This window comes from Chlamydotis macqueenii, chromosome Z, assembly GCF_036417535.1.
Source record: "Chlamydotis macqueenii isolate bChlMac1 chromosome Z, bChlMac1.mat, whole genome shotgun sequence".
NCBI classification, from domain to species: domain Eukaryota; kingdom Metazoa; phylum Chordata; class Aves; order Otidiformes; family Otididae; genus Chlamydotis; species Chlamydotis macqueenii.
This window is the reverse complement of record NC_141593.1, coordinates 74,203,094-74,220,742: the sequence shown is the minus strand read 5'-3', so window position 1 is coordinate 74,220,742 and position 17,649 is coordinate 74,203,094.

Sequence of the window (17,649 nt, the reverse complement as noted above, 5' to 3'; positions counted from 1 at the left end):
GTCACATCTCAGGGATTTAACGATTGATTCTATCCTTCAGTCTCTTCTGTTAAGACATGAATTTAAATGTATTTTTGCATAGGTTTTCTGCTTGATATTTTCTTAATTTCCATGTCTCCAATTATTTTTGTCCCCCTTGTGCGGTTCAGAGCCCTGAAACCTGCACCTTCTCATCAGTCTGTCTTTCCTTGTACATACATCCAGAACAAATGCTCAGTGGCTGCTGGGACAATGCCTGAAGTTGTTCTGAGCAGCAGCACGCAGTGGCTGTAGCCTCCTACGCACACAGGTAGTATGGCTCTGTTGCAAACCAGAAAGATGACCAGTGAACACAGAACAAAGACAACACTCTTTGACAAAGACCCAAGCTGTCCTTCAGACAACCTCCTGGGGTGGGCTGGCTTTCAGTCTGTCCCACGTGCTGCTCAGAAAAGGTCAGAAGGATAATATCTCCTTTCAAAATACCTCCACAGCTGGATCATTCCAGGCTTTGTAACTACAGAGAGAAATAGATATATTTATATATACACACATACATATCTATCATTTCATTTGTACTCAGTGCACAGACAGAAAATGATCCTTCTTGGTACCTGATAGAGGAAACTTAATCTTTGTCAATCCTTGACTGTCATAAAGCCAGATTTGTTGTTGAGGGGAAGCAGGAGAACTAGCAGTGCTTCCCCTTGCTGACACTGCTGGAGGTGAGAAAGATGAAACTACTCAGCCATGCTCTGTGTATCACACAAACAAGATTTGTGTGGATCTAAGGGGATGTTTCATGGTGGCTGTGACAACTGCAGGAGCTTTGGCCATGTATGATCTTGTTTTCCAGTGCAAGCTCCAGCTACAGTCAGGAGGTTCATTCATTTTTGGAGACTTTTTTTGGGGTTAAAGGGTAGCATTGTGAAGATGATGTATTGAACTTGTGATGGGACAATCTAGATGACTTCTTTTCTAAAAGTAAGGTTTGTATTACATTAGGAATTTAAACAACAGTTCTGATAAGTTACCTGACATCATGTGTTATATCATTAACACAGTCTCAAATGAGGTGTGTTTTGGGATGCGCAAGTTTCTCGTCCACCTGAGTGTACAGAACATTTGACAGCTCCTCCTTTAAATTTCATTTTCACCTAGTTATTTTACAGGATCTTACTTCCTGAGAATGGGATAACAATTTTAAAATGACAATTGGATTTAGCTAGGAAATGTAGATACAAATTTTAATTATTTATAACTCATTTTAAACAATCAAATAGTGTTATTAGGATGAAAAGAAGTTTTCTCTGTGGGAAATTCTGGGAACATGGGAATTTTTCTATGGGTTCATGTTACATTCCCTTTTATTATAAAGAACTGGGTGAAAAACGTGAGCAAATTTATATTCACAGTAGCTCATTTTGTGGTAAATATTACGTTTAAGTTGCATTTTTCTTTTAATCTGAACACAATAAATCAATATGATGACTGGAGACTTAAATGCACCACAGGAATCCTGACACTACCTTGTCGACATCATGTTGATGAGGTGAGTCGTACTGCTAGTTTTCAGTTTCATTTTTACCCAAAACAATGCTGTAAGTACTTCCATACTGGTATTAATAAGAAGAGTAGAGTGTATGTTTGGGGTTTAATGGAAGGTGAAGCACTATCTGAACCACATTTTTCTTATTTTTTCTTTTATGACTGAATTTTCTGTGATAAGTCTGAAAATCAAGGATATCTTTTTGAAAGGGTTCAGAATAAAAAAAAAACTTTTACTTAGGTAGTAGTCAAGTTATCTGTCAAAACCTGGTTGCCTTTAAATGACTAAGTGAAGGTGTGAGTTATTTTGGCATTTTTTTAGAGAGAGAAAAAAAAAAAAAAACAAAACCAAAACTGTTTTCTTAATCCTCTGGAAAATCTGCCTTATTTAAGAAAGTTGCATTATGGATGTGCAGATTTTCTGCTTATCATTATTTCAGATGCTCATTAAGCCAGACCAATAATGCTCTTATTTATGGTTTAAGACAGCTGCTTAAAATAGGATCACTTGAAATTTTGGCCTCAAACCTAAATATATTTTGCATATATGAATACTAATTTGAAGGAGGAACACAATGCATTTACACAGTTCCATTATGGCTTTTTGTTCAACACACAGATCTTCTCCATCCCTCTTCTCTTGCCTTAAGCATTAAAATAAACCATCTGCTTTGGAAATGCAGCTGAAACGTAACTATTTGTGCTATGTTGCTTAACTTTTTTTTGCATGAGTTGAAAATCCCAGTTGTAATTTGTTTTATAGCATTCTTTGTAATTGTGGGACTGAAAAAAGACAACAGGAATTTCTCCCACCAATACAAAGTATTTAAAATAGTAGCATAAAGACTCTTTGGCAATATTGATGTTTTATTTTACATAACAGTTTATTAAATCTATACTTTGGAATAAATTTTACCTAGCAGGCTTTCAGTTCAATTACAGCAATTGTTTTTCAGCAGGCTAATTTTTCTATTAGCCTAGACAAGGAAAGTAATCACTTAGAAAAATTAGTTTTCCACATACATGTGTAGTACTCTTATGGCTGGTTTAATCTTGAGAAGTTCTGGAATGGGTCCATTTTTGTTCAGTGAGCTTATGAGAAGCTTAATTTTTCAGGACAAGGAATTTATGTGAACTGTTAAATTACAGTATGAGCATTCAGAAATCAGAGCAAGGTGATTTAGGCTGAATCACATGCAAAGTATTACGGTCCAGCATATTCTTGGCATGGCTGTATTTATAGATTGGATTATCTTGAACAGTTCTAGAAACCACAGGTTTCCTTGAGGATATTGCAGCAGGGCGGGGAAGTCACAAAGAAAGAAAGAATAGAAAGACAGAATCTCAGCAGCTAAAAAAAGATGGGCAATAACACTTTTCTGGGACAATTCCTTGAAGCCACCAAACAGTACACACGGGAAGTGATCTCTCACTTACCTTTACTTCGTTTCCAACTAAATACAAAATTTGTCTCCTATGACTCTCTGATGATGACAAACACAAGTGTATCTATTTTCCCAAAAGCATGAAGGAAAATTCATGAGCCTCAGAAACAGCAAGTAGCTGTGGTCTCCTAGAAGAGAAGTTCAAAAAGAGGACAGTGAAGCTGCTGCAAGATTGTCTAGCAGATCTGTTTCTGTGCAGGTAATTATCAGAGTCTAATGCTGTCTGACCAGGTTCTTTTAGATATTCCATGCGTGAAGAATGTAATGTTTAATACCAAATTTACTTATCTGAAGATATTTGCTGCTATGTGAGAATTCTGAGCTAGCAGAATGATACAAGTTATACAGAAAACACAATAGAAGTGTAAGTTATATTTCACAAAATATAGCAATTGCAAGGCACAGTTCACCCACAATACCACTGTGATTCCATTACTCGTCTACAATTTGCTCACTGCCAAGATGCTGGCTGTTGTTAAATGTTGGAAAGGAATATGTGGGTAGAAGCCAGCTGAAGCCCACTGCTCTCTTCAGAATTTTTTTAATTCACTTTTCAGTTTTCGTACTCTGTATTGGGCTGAGCTAGGTATTAATTCTCCCTCAGCCTGGTCTGCCTAACTCTAGGAGACATCCACACCCTTTTGAACTCAAGGAGAAACATTTAAACTGCCGGTTGATCTACTCAGCTTTTGTTAGCTGTTTATTGAAAACAAAGGCCACCTTTCAGTGGTTCACTTTGTGCTGAGATGAAGTCAGCTTTCTTTGCCGCAGCTGTGATCAACATGCTCTGCATTGCTCCCTGAACCTAATGAGCACACCACCCTTGCCCATCTCCACTGAGTCTCCTTCCATTTTAGAGGTTTATTGGTCAGTCACAGCAAGCTGAGTGCAGTAACAGAGCACTTTGAGGTTAATACACTGTTACTCACTTCTCTGTAGACCTTGACGGTGACATTGCAGAGATCCTAAGGCCAAATGGCTCAAGAGAGAAGACTGAGATGGGAATCCCTAGGGTGACAAGGAGTCTGTGGTTGCTTCAAAATTTTAAGGAGAAGACTATATCAAAGAGTTGTCTATGGATACTGGCAATCAGCCTGGGGAATAGTCAGAGAAATGTGAGCCAAAATCCAAGAGGAATGAACCAGAATGGACACAGAATGAAAAAGCGTGCATGGGCAGAAAATGTGGCTGCAGCTTGACTTTTGGTGTCATTGGTGTAGGAGTTAATGGGATGCACAGGCTATGAAAAGATTCAGAGTGTGATAAAAAACATAGACTAAAGCTGAGGGGAGCTCTGTTAGTTACCTGCTTTGAGAGCAAGTTACCTGCTTTGGGAGCTCTTTAGTTACCTGCCCGGCACTGTTCAACATCTTTGTCGGCGACATGCAGAGTGCTATAGAGTGCACCCTCAGCAAATTCACCAATGACACCGAGCTGTGCAGTGCTGTCGACACACTGGAAGGGAGGAATGCCAAACAGAAGGACCTTGACAGGTTGGAGAGGTGGGCCCATGCCAACCTCATGAAGTTCAACCAGGCCAAGTGCAAGGTCCTGCACCTGGGTCGGGGCAATCCCAGGCACAAATACAGGCTGGGTGGAGAATGGATTGAGAGCAGCCCTGAGGAGAAGGACTTGGGAGTGCTGGTGGATGAGAAGCTCAACATGAGCAGGCAATGCACCCTTGCAGCCCAGAAGGCCAACCGCATCCTGGGCTGCATCAAGAGCAGCGTGGCCAGCAGGTCGAGGGAGGTGATTCTCCCCCTCTACTCCTCCCTGGTGAGACCCCACCTGGAGTACTGTGTCCAGTTCTGGAGCCCCCAACACAAGAAGGACATGGACCAGTTGGAGAAGGTCCAGAGGAGGGCCACAAAGATGATAAGAGGGCTGGAGCACCTTTCCTATGAGGACAGGCTGAGAGAGTTGGGGCTGTTCAGCCTGGAGAAGAGGAGGCTTCGGGGAGACCTGATAGCGGTCTTCAAGTACCTCAAGGGGGCCTACAAGAAAGATGAGGAGAAACTGTTTAGCAGGCCCTATTGTGATAGGACGAGGGGTAATGTTTTTAAAATAGAACGAGGTAGATTTAAATTGGATATTAGGAAAAAAATTTTTTACAATGCAAGTTGTAGAACACTGGAACAGGTTGCCCAGAAAGGTGGTGGATGCCCCATCCCTGGAACCATTCAAGGTCAGGTTGGATGAGGCTCTGAGCAAGCTGATCTAGTCAGGGATGTCCCTGCTCCTTGCAGGGGGGTTGGACTAGATGACCTTTGAACGTCCCTTCCAACTCTAACCATTCTATGATTCTATGACAGCAGTCATGAAATTTGGAATTGGGCATCCCCAGCCTAGTATTCAGCTGCACTCTCTAATGTTAAGGAATCATTAAATTTAAATATACCCAAGAACTGTCATCACAAAGATGCTTACATTGTTGTTGCTCATTTCAGCCAACTTTCATCAGCTCTCTCCTCACATGCACAGGTGATTTGTTCCTGTCGAGGAGCCCGCCTGCTCTGGAGCACATTTGAAATTCTGCTTGATATAGCACAAAACTGCTGGATTAATTACTTTTGCTAATTTCCACTAAAAGTTTCTCTAGGGGAAAGGAATGGCTTGGTTTTGTTTAAACACTTCAAGAATGGGAGCCATTTATCTAATTAATTTGCAAGCTGCCCAGAGTTTGCCAGAGATTATGAGATCCTGGCACTGGGTCTCAGTGAGCTCTCAGCTGAAAAAGTGCTTCACTCAGTGTTGCACAGTTTGTCTAAAACCTTTCATTATACCTGTCAATTATTTGTTTAATCTGTATAATGTAGAGATTTTTGCTTTTATGTTCTATTTCTCATAGCTTTTCTTATCCTAAGGAGCTCTTCCTTATAAAATATAGAGTTCTCTTCTAGCTCTTGCAAGTCTTACAGAAAACCATTTTATTTGTGATGTCAAGAAACTGGAAAGTATTTTGTTATCTGAAAGCCCATACTCTTGCTGATTTTGTCCTTGTAAAGTTTCAGCTAAAGTTCCTGGTCCCCTCCTGGGTACTGCACTTACAGAACTATGTTTCCCTAAATGGCGAGTCCAAAGCAGAGTCAACGGAAATGGTCATCTGCAACAGAAGACTCAGCTGAGACTGTTAATATCACAAGTCCAACACGATCATTCTTGAGCTGAGTGTGAGCTAAGCATTTGTTGCCATATTGTGTGTAGTGATATCCTGTGTTTGTACACATGTTAAATCCTCTGCCTGTCGGGAGCAACAAAAATGGACAACCTGTATGTACAAAGTTAAATTAGAGTTTCCAGGATCTGAAAATATGCCTGTGCATGAAAAACATTGAGAGCAGGAGGGAAGAAACATTTTAAAACTACTCATCCTTGTCCATTATTCCACCTGACTGAGCAGCTCCTTGCTGTGCAATTACAGTGTACACACAACAAAACTATCAGCAAGTGTATTCAAGATTAAAAGGTTAATTTACTTTAATTTAACATTTATGTTCCTTCCTTCCTGCACTGCTCCTGTGGGAAATGACACATAGTCACTGGTTACTAATACAGTGGAGTAATATAGTATTTCAAGTGGATTCTGTCCAACCACGCACACCGTGTATCATGCACCATTCTCTGTGACACAAATTGGGTTGTCACTGCCATTTTTAGCACCTTCTAGTAGTAAATATAATAATAAAATTCTGGTCACCATTTTGTGTTTGAATGAGCTCTCTGTTAATATTGTTATCTGTTGTGGTTTCTAGTCAATTACCCATTCTGATGTTTCTGCATGCAATTAAGAAGTAAATCAAGATAATAAGACCAATACACCTTGTCCTGAGCTTCCAAAGAAGTTAAAGGTAAACAACTGCAATGTATTTGTATGGAAGCAGAATGAGAGCAAAGCTGACTGGTTTTCAAAGTCCCAGACTCTACTAATAAATAAATAAATAATTAGATTAATCATCTGAGTAAATTTTGTCCTCTCAATTTTCTAGAGAGATAAGAAGTCCAAATATGGACAAAGGAAGATGAGGAGACTGAAGCCAGTAATTCCCAGCTACTGTGTTTAACTTAATACACAGAACAATTTATATAGGCTATATACAAATTAATACTAAGTAAAGATATACACAGATTTTTTCCCATTGAAATGTCTTTAACTTCTCTAACTTTGTTTTATTTTTGACTTTTTTCTTTTTTTTTTTTTGTTTTAAAAATCTTTTTTAATTAGAAATAATTCTCACTCTGGGGTGGTTTTTTTCAGGAATAAGATAACCTCACAGAAAGGCCTCTGTCTTATATCCTCAGTATGCCACAGACTTCTATAGGACCTGCTGAACTCTGAATGCCAGCTGCCACACTGTGTTACTGTGTGTAACTAAAAGTGGGCCACTTGGAAAGGCTGCGGACAAGGAATTGCATGAGGTAAAAATTAAAATATGCAAGTCTCTCACTAGTTTCTCTGCATCTTAACAACTTTCTGTTTAGGAAAGAACAGGAGAAGGAAGTAGTCTTCCATATAAAGTGGATTAATGCTCTGAAACGTACTTGGATACTCCACATAAGGTGAACAATGAAGCTGTGGAGGTGAGCTGAAGCCTCCCGTGTACTTAGCATATCTTTTCTGCCAGCAAGGAATACTTTATAAAATGGCAAAAGTAGGAATGGAGGCATCTGGGCCCACCATCTGCAAATATAAATATGCACATTTGGTCTGAAACCTCTCAGGTTGTTAGCAAATTGTATAGCTGGATTATGAGATTTGAAAGATCATGGTGATCAGGAGAGTCACCAGAGGACTGAAGGAAAGAAAATGTCATTCTTATGTTCTAAATGGCCAGGGAGGGAGGGAGAACCCAGGGAGCTACAGGCCAGGCAGCTAACCATCAGCTTCCTAGAGATGCTCAACGTTTTCATTAACGATCCAAATTATGAGGCAGAGTGTACTCTCGGAAAGTTTGCTGATGACACAAAGGTGGGAGAAGTGTCTGAAAATGCCAGAGGATTGTCCTGCCATTCAGAAGGACCACAACAGGCTAGAGAAATGCGCCAACAGGAATCTCATGAAGTTCAATAAAAGGAAGTGCAGAGTCCTGTACCTGAGGAGAACAATCCTATGTGCCAATAAATGCTGGGGGCCACTCAGCTGGAAAGCAGCTTGGCACAAAAGGACGAGGCTGAACATGAGCCAGCAAGGTATCCTTGTTGCAAATAAGGCTAATAGTATCCCAGGCTGCACTAGAAGTGTTGCCGGCAGACTGAGGGAGGTGATCCCTCCCCTCTGCTCAGCGTTGATACAGCCACATCTGGAGTACTGAGCTCCCCAGTACTAGAGAGACATGGACATACCAAAGAGTCCAGGAAAGGGCCACAAGATGACTATGATATTGGAGCACCTCTCCTATAAGGAAAGGCTGAGAGAGCCAGGAATGTTTAGCCTCAAGAAGATAAGGCTGAAAAGATAAGAGGGGATCTTGTCAATGTATATAAATACCTGAAGGGAAGTTGCAATGAAAGTGGAGCCTCGCTCTTCTCAGTGCTGTCCAGTGACAGGACAAGAGGCAATGGGCACAAATCACAACACAAGAGGTTCACTCTGAACAAAAGGAAAAACATTTTTTTTTTTACTGGAAAGTGACTGAGCAATAAAACAGGTTGCCTAAAGGAGTTATGGAGTCTCCATCCTTGAAGATATTCAATGGCTTTCTGACATGACACATTGAAAGGGAGAGGGCAGCCTATTTGCTGCAATATCTTATCTCCTCTCTAAAACTTCAAAAACGTTATTTGAAAGGGATTTTAACTTATCACACAAACTCTTCTTACAGTTCCAAGCATTTAATCAAGCCTCTACAGAGCTGCTTTTAACTAGTAGCACCACCCAGAGATACTGTAAGTTGAGTGTGTTTGAGATTTCAAAACTTATATATGAGTATGAAATCCTAACATTTCTTGTGCTTGACTTGGTAACTCTTTTCCTGTTGCAGCACAAGTGTCTTAGGGTCAAGAACATAGTGGTTAAGATCTAAATCTTCAATTTCACCTTGTCTGGCAGGTTTTGGCCTCTTCATTTTGGAGATCATTGATGAATGCCTTGTGTGCTGACTGGAACAGAGCCATTATATCAAGCGCCAAAGACTGTTCTCCCTTGACCTCCCATTTGCTGAAGAGTCTTTGTGGAGCAATGTTACAGCTTCTGGGTTCTTGTTTAAGTCTTTAAATAAGACTTAAAAAAAAATATATTTCTAATTAGTAACTACAGTTGCAAGAACTAAGAACTATATTGGAACCCTGTTTTCTCCATACAATTCTTTGCTTCTTGACCCAAGCTTCACTTACACAAGTCAAATTCTGTCTGGGACTAAATTTTCAAATGTTCTCATGTCTGAGTACAGCAAACTCTCTCAGTTACTGAGCAATTCAGACATTTATACAGCTGTAAAGCTTTCCTGAACATACAGCACAGAAAAAAAATTAACTAAAATCTTTACATCAACAGCAGTTTCTGAAACCTTTCCTACCTTTGTAATCAATGAGGGTTTTGCATGTTGATTTTAGTCACTCCAGGTTTCAAAGCGTTTTTTCCATGACCTATATGTAAGGGATCTTGGTGGTTACTACGCTTTCAGGGCAAAAGTGGACTTTGGAGAACGCACTAGCTTATTGATCACTCTGAGCTGAGACTGGCAAGAAACAAGGTCTTAATTCTACAATCAAGTGAAATTTTGTTGTTCTTACAGAAAAGCCTCTGGGTGGGTTCCTTCTGTGAAAGAGAGTACTGGTGCAAAGTAGGTCTTACATCCTGTTCTTCAGGGATGTTGGTTTCAGAGTATGCAGATTTTCTATAGCTGTAATTGATTCTGTCCTTTTTCCTTAAAAAATAATTGGAAAGCTCTGGATACAAAGAGAGGATTTTTTAATAATCACTGTTGTCTGATATTGATCTCATTTCAGAAGATGGACAAAAATGAGAAATGACTTCAAAAAAAGAAAAATCATTTTAATTGCTCTGAAATTTCTTAAGCATGACATCATCAGTTCTTTCTCCATACGAGAATGCTCTCAAGGAGCAGAAAGTTGAAGTCTTTGAAAGTGATAAGATAATAGGAACACACCATTACTCTCTTTGCGTTTGCTAATTTCTGTGAACATGATTTGTCTTCATTCTTGCGGCAGATTTAGACAGAAACCTGTGGCTTTCACTTGCATTGTCGTGGTACACACCGCGTCTCAAAGACCAGACTATTCCCATCTCTCTTAATTGTATACTCCCAGGGAAAGTTTATTATGAAGAAAGATTATGCTTACTGTCTTACACTGGAGAGTGAAACAGAATAAAACTTGTTAATTTGAGATCAAACTTCAGAATAAATTATTCAGGAGTTGAAAAAGAAGTTAGCCAGCAACAGCTGCTGTGCTTCAGGTGACAAAGAGTTTTTTTCAGCACAGGTTAATCTATGGTATAATAAGGGCAGAGGGCAACAGAGAAAGATCAGGTGCAATTGACTCTCACTCTCATTTGTTACACAAACAGTTTTGAGAGGAACAAAACCTGACTATGTGACTCTGCAGGAACTAAGTACTGACAGGCAAGGCTCTAATTGAATCTCTGAGTCAGACAACTTGAATAACAAACAGCACTGAATAAACAGCACTGATTTTCTCATTGTGTGTGAATACAGTGGCTGCCATCTCAGAACTCTCCTGAAGAAATTATCCTCAGATTAACAGGTCATAGGTGAGTTGCATTTCTCCTCAATGCTTATTTTCAAAGGAATAAACTTGATTACTTTTCCCTTATTGGTTCCATTTCTTCTGCATTTGCACCATAATCTAGTGTTTCCAACATTGTAATTTAGACAACTTCAACCTTGTTTGGTATTAATAGTGTGGTTACTTGAGTACAAGTGACTTTGCACAATTTTGCACCCCGCAATTCTGTTAAAATTATCTGTTTCAAACTGGCAGTATTTGCGTGTTGGTGTTCACCTTGCACACTTTCTAGGACAAACGGTTCCTCTGCCTAACTTTGAGTAAGTGCAAGGTCATCTGTGTAACTGCACAACAGCATCAGCTTGTTTTTCACCCTGTGTTTCTGTGCTCACACAGGATTCTTGCCCTTGAACAGTTTTAAGTGCTTTCTCAGTTTCCAGCAAAGGCCTTGATGATGGATGTCTGGTGGTCCAGCAAGACCTGGTGCTAAACAGGGAGGGGATTTGGCTTCTCCTGCTTTGATTACCTCCTGTGTTTCAAACGCTGACTTTCTCTTCTCTCATCAAGTATTGGAATTCAATCTCATTTTTCTTATGGCCACAATTTTAATGGGAAATTTAAGCTGATCTGTGGTGTGAGAAGAACTAAAATAGCCTGTAAACATACCCAGAGTGAGACTGAAGGTGGAAACAATCAGTGGATGAGGGACCATTTGCAGTATTTTCTGGAACTCTGTATCTGTTTGCCCTCTCGCTTCATACTTTCACTTTGAGCAGGAGTTTGTCATTTCCCAGGTCAGGGGACTGAGAAACAGAAGTGCTGATACACAAGCTGACCAATGTATATGTGCTGTCTATCAGCAACAAACCTTACCAACACACTGGAGAAATGCTCACTGGCATTCCGAAGCGGTCACCTTACAGAGATTGATTGGCCAGTATTCATGTTTTGCTGTATGTATCACTGTAAGATCTCAGACCGATTGCCACTACTGAGTGCTTGAGCTAAAGCCTCTGTTGTTAGATCTCTTCCTAAACCAGGCTTTTGGGAGCCACAGAGAAGAGGAAAGGAAGTCAGAAAAATGCCACCTGGGCTTTACTATGTAAAGGAGCATCCAGAAGAGGAAATATTGAGTAATTCACACCATAAGTAAACAGGCAGCTGCACTCTTCCTGAAACAGCTCTGGAAAGGGTTTCTTGGGAATCGTAATTATTCTCTTAACCACAGTACGCCAAGTTCATAAGAAAATATCTACACAATAGGTTTTCTAAAATGCTCTGCCTTACCCTTGTGCCCTTCCCTCTGAAAATGATTGTCTAATTCCCAGCACGAGGAGCAACTTCTGCAGGACTTCAGCCACAGGTCAGAGTCAGGGATTTCAGGATGATGAAGTAACACCAGTAGTTTAAGCATCTCCAGTTTAGGTATCTCCACAGGTTAAAAGATGTCCATTGAAGACACACTTGGAGTACCCAGTGCAATGGAGACCTGATCGCTGACTGGCATCTGGGGTTATGATGGTGCTCTTAGTAGAAAAGAGGAACTCCCTACATTATTACAATTCTGTAATTGCAGAACTAACAAAATTAACTGTTTAAAAACTAACCCATCTCTAAGATTGCATTTGATTTTTCAGAGCATTAGGAATTACTAACTCATGACGAAAACACTGAGGCAAACAAGACAACTTAATCTCAACAGAAAGAATGGGTTGTATATAATAAACACAAAACATAATTCTGTTTCTTTCGGTTTTGTTGAAGTTTGAAATAAATCACCCCCTTTTGAATCATTACATTTTTTTTGTTCTAGTGAGATTTTCTGGCTTTTGATGGTGTGCTCATTGCTCCCCTCACAGGTAGCAGACCAAAGGAATGTTTGTTGTGTACCCTGTTAAATGTCACTTCATCGCATTGCTACACATGAGACTTCAGGTACATAAAATGGGCCAGTCTCGGTTGCAACGGCATTTTTGGAATTGCATTAGCATATTTTTCAACAGTTTGTTTCAGCACCATTCTCTAATGTACTGTGAATATATTTCCCATCTGGTAAGTACCTTGTCATCACATGCTTTTCTGCTGGAAAGTGTTTCAGATGTTGAAGAGATTAAATAGCATGTCTTGTCCATAATTTTCAAGGGTAATGTCAGGGAGAGCTAATAAAAAAGGACAGGTAAAAATTACTGGTTTAAAGGTGAATATACTGAAATTATTCTGGATCATGTTGTCTTTTTATTCCAGCTTGGAGAAGCAGGAGATGGTGTTTCTCTCCGAGTGTTCAACTTAAATTCATGAATGGTTAATATTTGGTATAGAGAATTTTATTGCTGGAGCACAATGAAAGGTCTTGTTGAAATTTTGTAGGGAAGAAAAAAAAGTGTAGAGGTATATTTTTCCTGAATTTTTTCATCTTCTCTCCTTCTGTTTTGTTTTTAATTCCCAGCAAGACAAAGTTTGATGCAAATATGCAGGAGGTACAGCACAACAGAGAAACTGGGATTGAGGAGGAGCCTCAATACAATAGAGATCTCAGTGGGTCACTCTATGAGAGACCTCCCTCACTTGCTTTGCTACTTAAGTAAGAAAATTAATTGCTCAAAAGTCTTTTCAGAGGAGTGTATGTTGGAAGAAGCTGCACTGCTCTCTGGGGCAGCAATGCATGCTCTAGTCATTCTGCTGTAGAAGGATCTGAGAGAGTACCTCCTGACCTCCTGGGATTTTATGTTCATCTAGCCAAAGCAACACTTGTGATCTGAAGCAGTCTTATCTTCCTCTTTCCTGGGTACTGTTTTCCCTGAGGGGTTGCCCAAACACACTTTTTTTTTTTTTTTTTTTTTTAATTAGCATTGAGCTGAGCACAGCATGGAGAAAAATTCATTCTAAACTCAGAATATTCTGCTTGAGAATAGAGGGTCAAATTCTTCCCTGGTTTGGATTCTTTTCCACTTTGGTAATTATTTAACATAGGAATTTTTGTTTCTACAAGTGAAAGTGTTTCCTAATCCAGAGTCATATTTCCAGGAGAGAGCATTATCATAGTGCTTCAGGGAAGACGCAAAAACCTTATAATGGAAAGCAGCTGCTTAACTCAGGATTAAGTTTTGCTCTGGGTCATATCAGAGGTTCCTGTGGGGTACTGTGACCTTTTCTCTGGTTCTGATAATACCTTTGAAACACCTTACTTCTCATGCATCCCCATCTGCTGGCAGAGGATGCATTGACATTGCCCTCTCAACAGCTGGGTTCTGAATGGTAGCATCTGACTTCCTATGCTGGATTCCCATTAAGTGAGCTGATTTGGTTAGTCCAGCACCCCTCCAGAGGAAATCCCACTGTCCTTGTAGCCATCTGCAATACTGGGAAAGTAAATGCGTCACAGCAATAAAGTATGGATGCTTTATAGCATGGTGAAATAGACAGGTGTGCACAAAAATTGCATAGTTAGTAACCAGGTGTAACCAGAAATATTTCAATGGTTAAGCCTGTGATTGAACCAGGAGTATGATAACCATTTTTTCCCTGCAAATGAATGACTTATTCTTGTTGCTGTTAACTAAAATTGCTGAAGACATATGAGTCAGGGACATAAAGCAAGACTACAGAAACACAGATAATGTAATAAAGGACTCTTAAGAAAGCGTAATAGCTGATTATAGCAAAAAAAATATGTTTCTGGAGTCTGAATGAGTATGATTTCTGCATGATCAAATTCTGTAACTGATCACATAAACTGCCCAAATTGCTCCTCTTCTTTCTGGAAGCTGGCTCTTTCAAAGTATTTTCTGGTGTCACTTTCTCCATGTCATGTGTAATCCAACATCAATTTTATTTGGAGTTGAAATCAATGTTAGATTCAACCCTTACATTTTATTTCATTTGTGTTTAAAAAAAAATATGGGGTATTTTTTAAGAAAAACAAGTCGAAACTAATATGCTTCAGAATAAATTTTATATACTTATGACAAATGCTCCTATAATCCTTGTCTAGGTCAAAGCATAATTTGTTAAGTTAATATTTGTCTTTATTTGCAAAGCAAACAAAATATTTCCTTTTGATTATAGGTTGACTTGTGGAGATATTATCTTAAACTCCTAAGTATATTTTCCAGTACTATAACACGAACTGTGGTTATTTTCATTTCTCTAGTTTTACTGATATCTTAGAAAACTCACGCAGGGTATTTGAAGATTACCTGATCGAGACATAAATAAACATGGCTTTTTCTAACACAGAATCTTATAATGTTACTGATATTCCACCAAGCCCAGGAAAGAGTTTAATGCCTTTGGTTGACATTTATTCACAATAATGCACTGATATGCATTGTAAACGGGGAAAGCATATTTGAGTCTTCTCACAGGCTAAGTGACAACCCCAGTCAGACTGGGATGCTTAGGCAAATGTGTCTGTCACTTAGCCCATGGCTCGTTAAGCTCTGAGGGAATTTCTAGCGTCTCTTCTGTGATTTGACCATAACTCAAGTCTATTGGCAGCAGAACAACAATATTAAGAAGGCACTGATCCTGCAAGGAATGAAATGTGTGCTGTATTTCATGCAGTGCATGGCGATGCCATTGAATTAACTTAGCCTTTCTGTGCATGAATCTAGCAATGTTTGCTTTCAGGACTTAGAGATTACTTGGGTGTGAGCTTTTGAAGTGTGGGAGGCAGGATCTCTCCCGTTTGGCAATCCAACCTGTGAAAGGAGGCCTTCACCAGCGTCTGTAACACAAACACTGGTATCCCTGGACTGATAATGCTACACAAAAGGCTGGTTGCTGTACTGTTCAAGAAATTAAGATAAATGTCATCCTGTTCTTTAAGTGAGGACTCTCAGTAAAGGAGGTTTCTCCAAGTGCACAGTGTAGTCATAAGCTACCGGCTTCCATTTCTGCAGGGGCTCCTCCTTGGCATGCTGGAGTCTCAGCTGCTATACTTGCTGAGGATGGGGAGGTATAATGCCTGGAAAGAAGCTAACAAAACTAGTTTCTCTAAATTCCCTGCCTAATCTCTTTACTATCTGAGATGCAGCCTCATTGGTAAGTAAAATGTCCCCTGAAACACTCTTCTCTGAGCAGAAGATCCAGTGACAGCCAAAGCTGAAGAACATTCCTGGGGCTGGAGGTTTGAAAGTCCTGCCAACGCTACGGAGTATCAGAAAGGCTTCACTGGCAGGGCTGACACATTCTCATTGTCTTGCTGTTGCTAAACAGAAACCGGTCACAGCAGTGCCACTTCTGTCCTGTCACCCTCGTGTACAGCACATATGAGGAAAAATGGTAGAAAACAAGTCATAAAAATAAAAAGGTTAAAACAAGCTAAACAGAATGTCAATGGCAAGTATTATTAACCACCAAAAAAAAAAATCAATGATGTAATTTAAATGTTTGAGATTGATTTTATATGAAATTGATTCAGTAGGTGATTCTTTAGTGGGAATGTTATTGATTCCCCTGGAAGAAATGCAAGCATGTATCTCTGGTGATTTTCTCCCTGCTCTCCCAGCAAAACATCAGACTATCACAGGTGCAAAGTACACATTTAAGCATGTGTACGGAAATAAGTCTGGCATTTTCACTATTCTGTGAAAAATCTAAAGCCCATAAACAACCAGAATATTGCTTGTGTGAGGATCTACGGTTTTCAGCTGTCTGAAGAAGTGAAAGAGAAATGCCATGGAAAGCAGTTATAAAGAAAGAGAGAAATTTGCGTAGTAACAGAGTGTAGGTATCTGGTTTACAGGGTGCATCCTCAGCTTGCTTACCTGCTGTATGGTCCCACAAAGAGTGCTGCATTTTTGTTTGACATTAATGTTAGCTTGTGTTACACAGAACCTAACTTAACTTTGAACAAATTGCACATGATTGTACACACAGACCAACAGTTTTTAATTCTCTTCTTCCTTTTCTTCTTCCAGCCTCCTCTCTTTTCCTATCCAATTGAACCTCCCATCCTTGTGAGCTATCCTGTGCAGGACAACCAGGAGATCAGGCCTAGTCAGCAAGGATTCATGAAAGGTAGGTTCTGCTTGGCAAACCTGATCTCCCTCTATGAGGAGGTGACCTGCCTAGTGGATGATGGGAAGGCTGTGGGTGTTATCTGCCTGGACTTTAGCAAAGCCTTTGACACTGTTTCCCACATCGTTCTCCTAGAGAAGCTGGTGCCTCACCACTTAAAGAGGTGTGTTCTTTGTTGGCTGGATGTCTGGACCCAGAGAATTGCGGTGAATGGAGTTAAATGCAGTTGGTGGTCAGTCACAAGTGGTGTTCCCAGGGCTCAGTTTGGGGGCCGGTCTTCTTTAAGATCTTTATCAATGATCTGGATGAGGGGATTGAGTGCTCCCTCAGTAAGTTTGCAGATGACACCAAATTGGGTGGAAGTGTTGATTTGCTCAAGGGTAGGAAGGATCTGCAGAGGGATCTGGTCAGGCTGCATCATGGGCCCATTTCAACTGTATGATGTTTAACAAGGCCAAGTGCCAGGTCTTGCAATTCAGTCACAACAACCCCATGCAATGCTACAGGCTTGGGGAAGAGTGGCTGGAAAGCTGCCCAGTGGAAAAGGACCTGGGGGTGCTGGTAGACAGCTAGCTGAACATGAGCCAGGAGTGTGCCCAGGTGACCAAGAAGGTAAACAGCGTCCTGGCTTGTATCAGGAACAGTGTGGCCAGCAGAAGTAGGGAAGCAATCATGCCCCTGTACTCAGCACTGGCGAGGCTGCACCTCGAATGCTGTGTTCAGTTTTGGGCCCATCACTACAAAAAGGTCATTGAGGTGCTGGAGTGCATCCAGAGAAAGGCAATGAAGCTGGTGAAGGGTTTGTAGAACAAGTCTTATGAGGAGTGACTGAGGCAACTGGGATTGTTTAGTCTGGAGAAGAGTAGGCTGAGGGGAGACCTCATTGCTGTCTACAACTATCTGAAAGGAGATTGTAGTGAGGTGGGTGTTGGTCTCTTCTCTCAAGTAACTA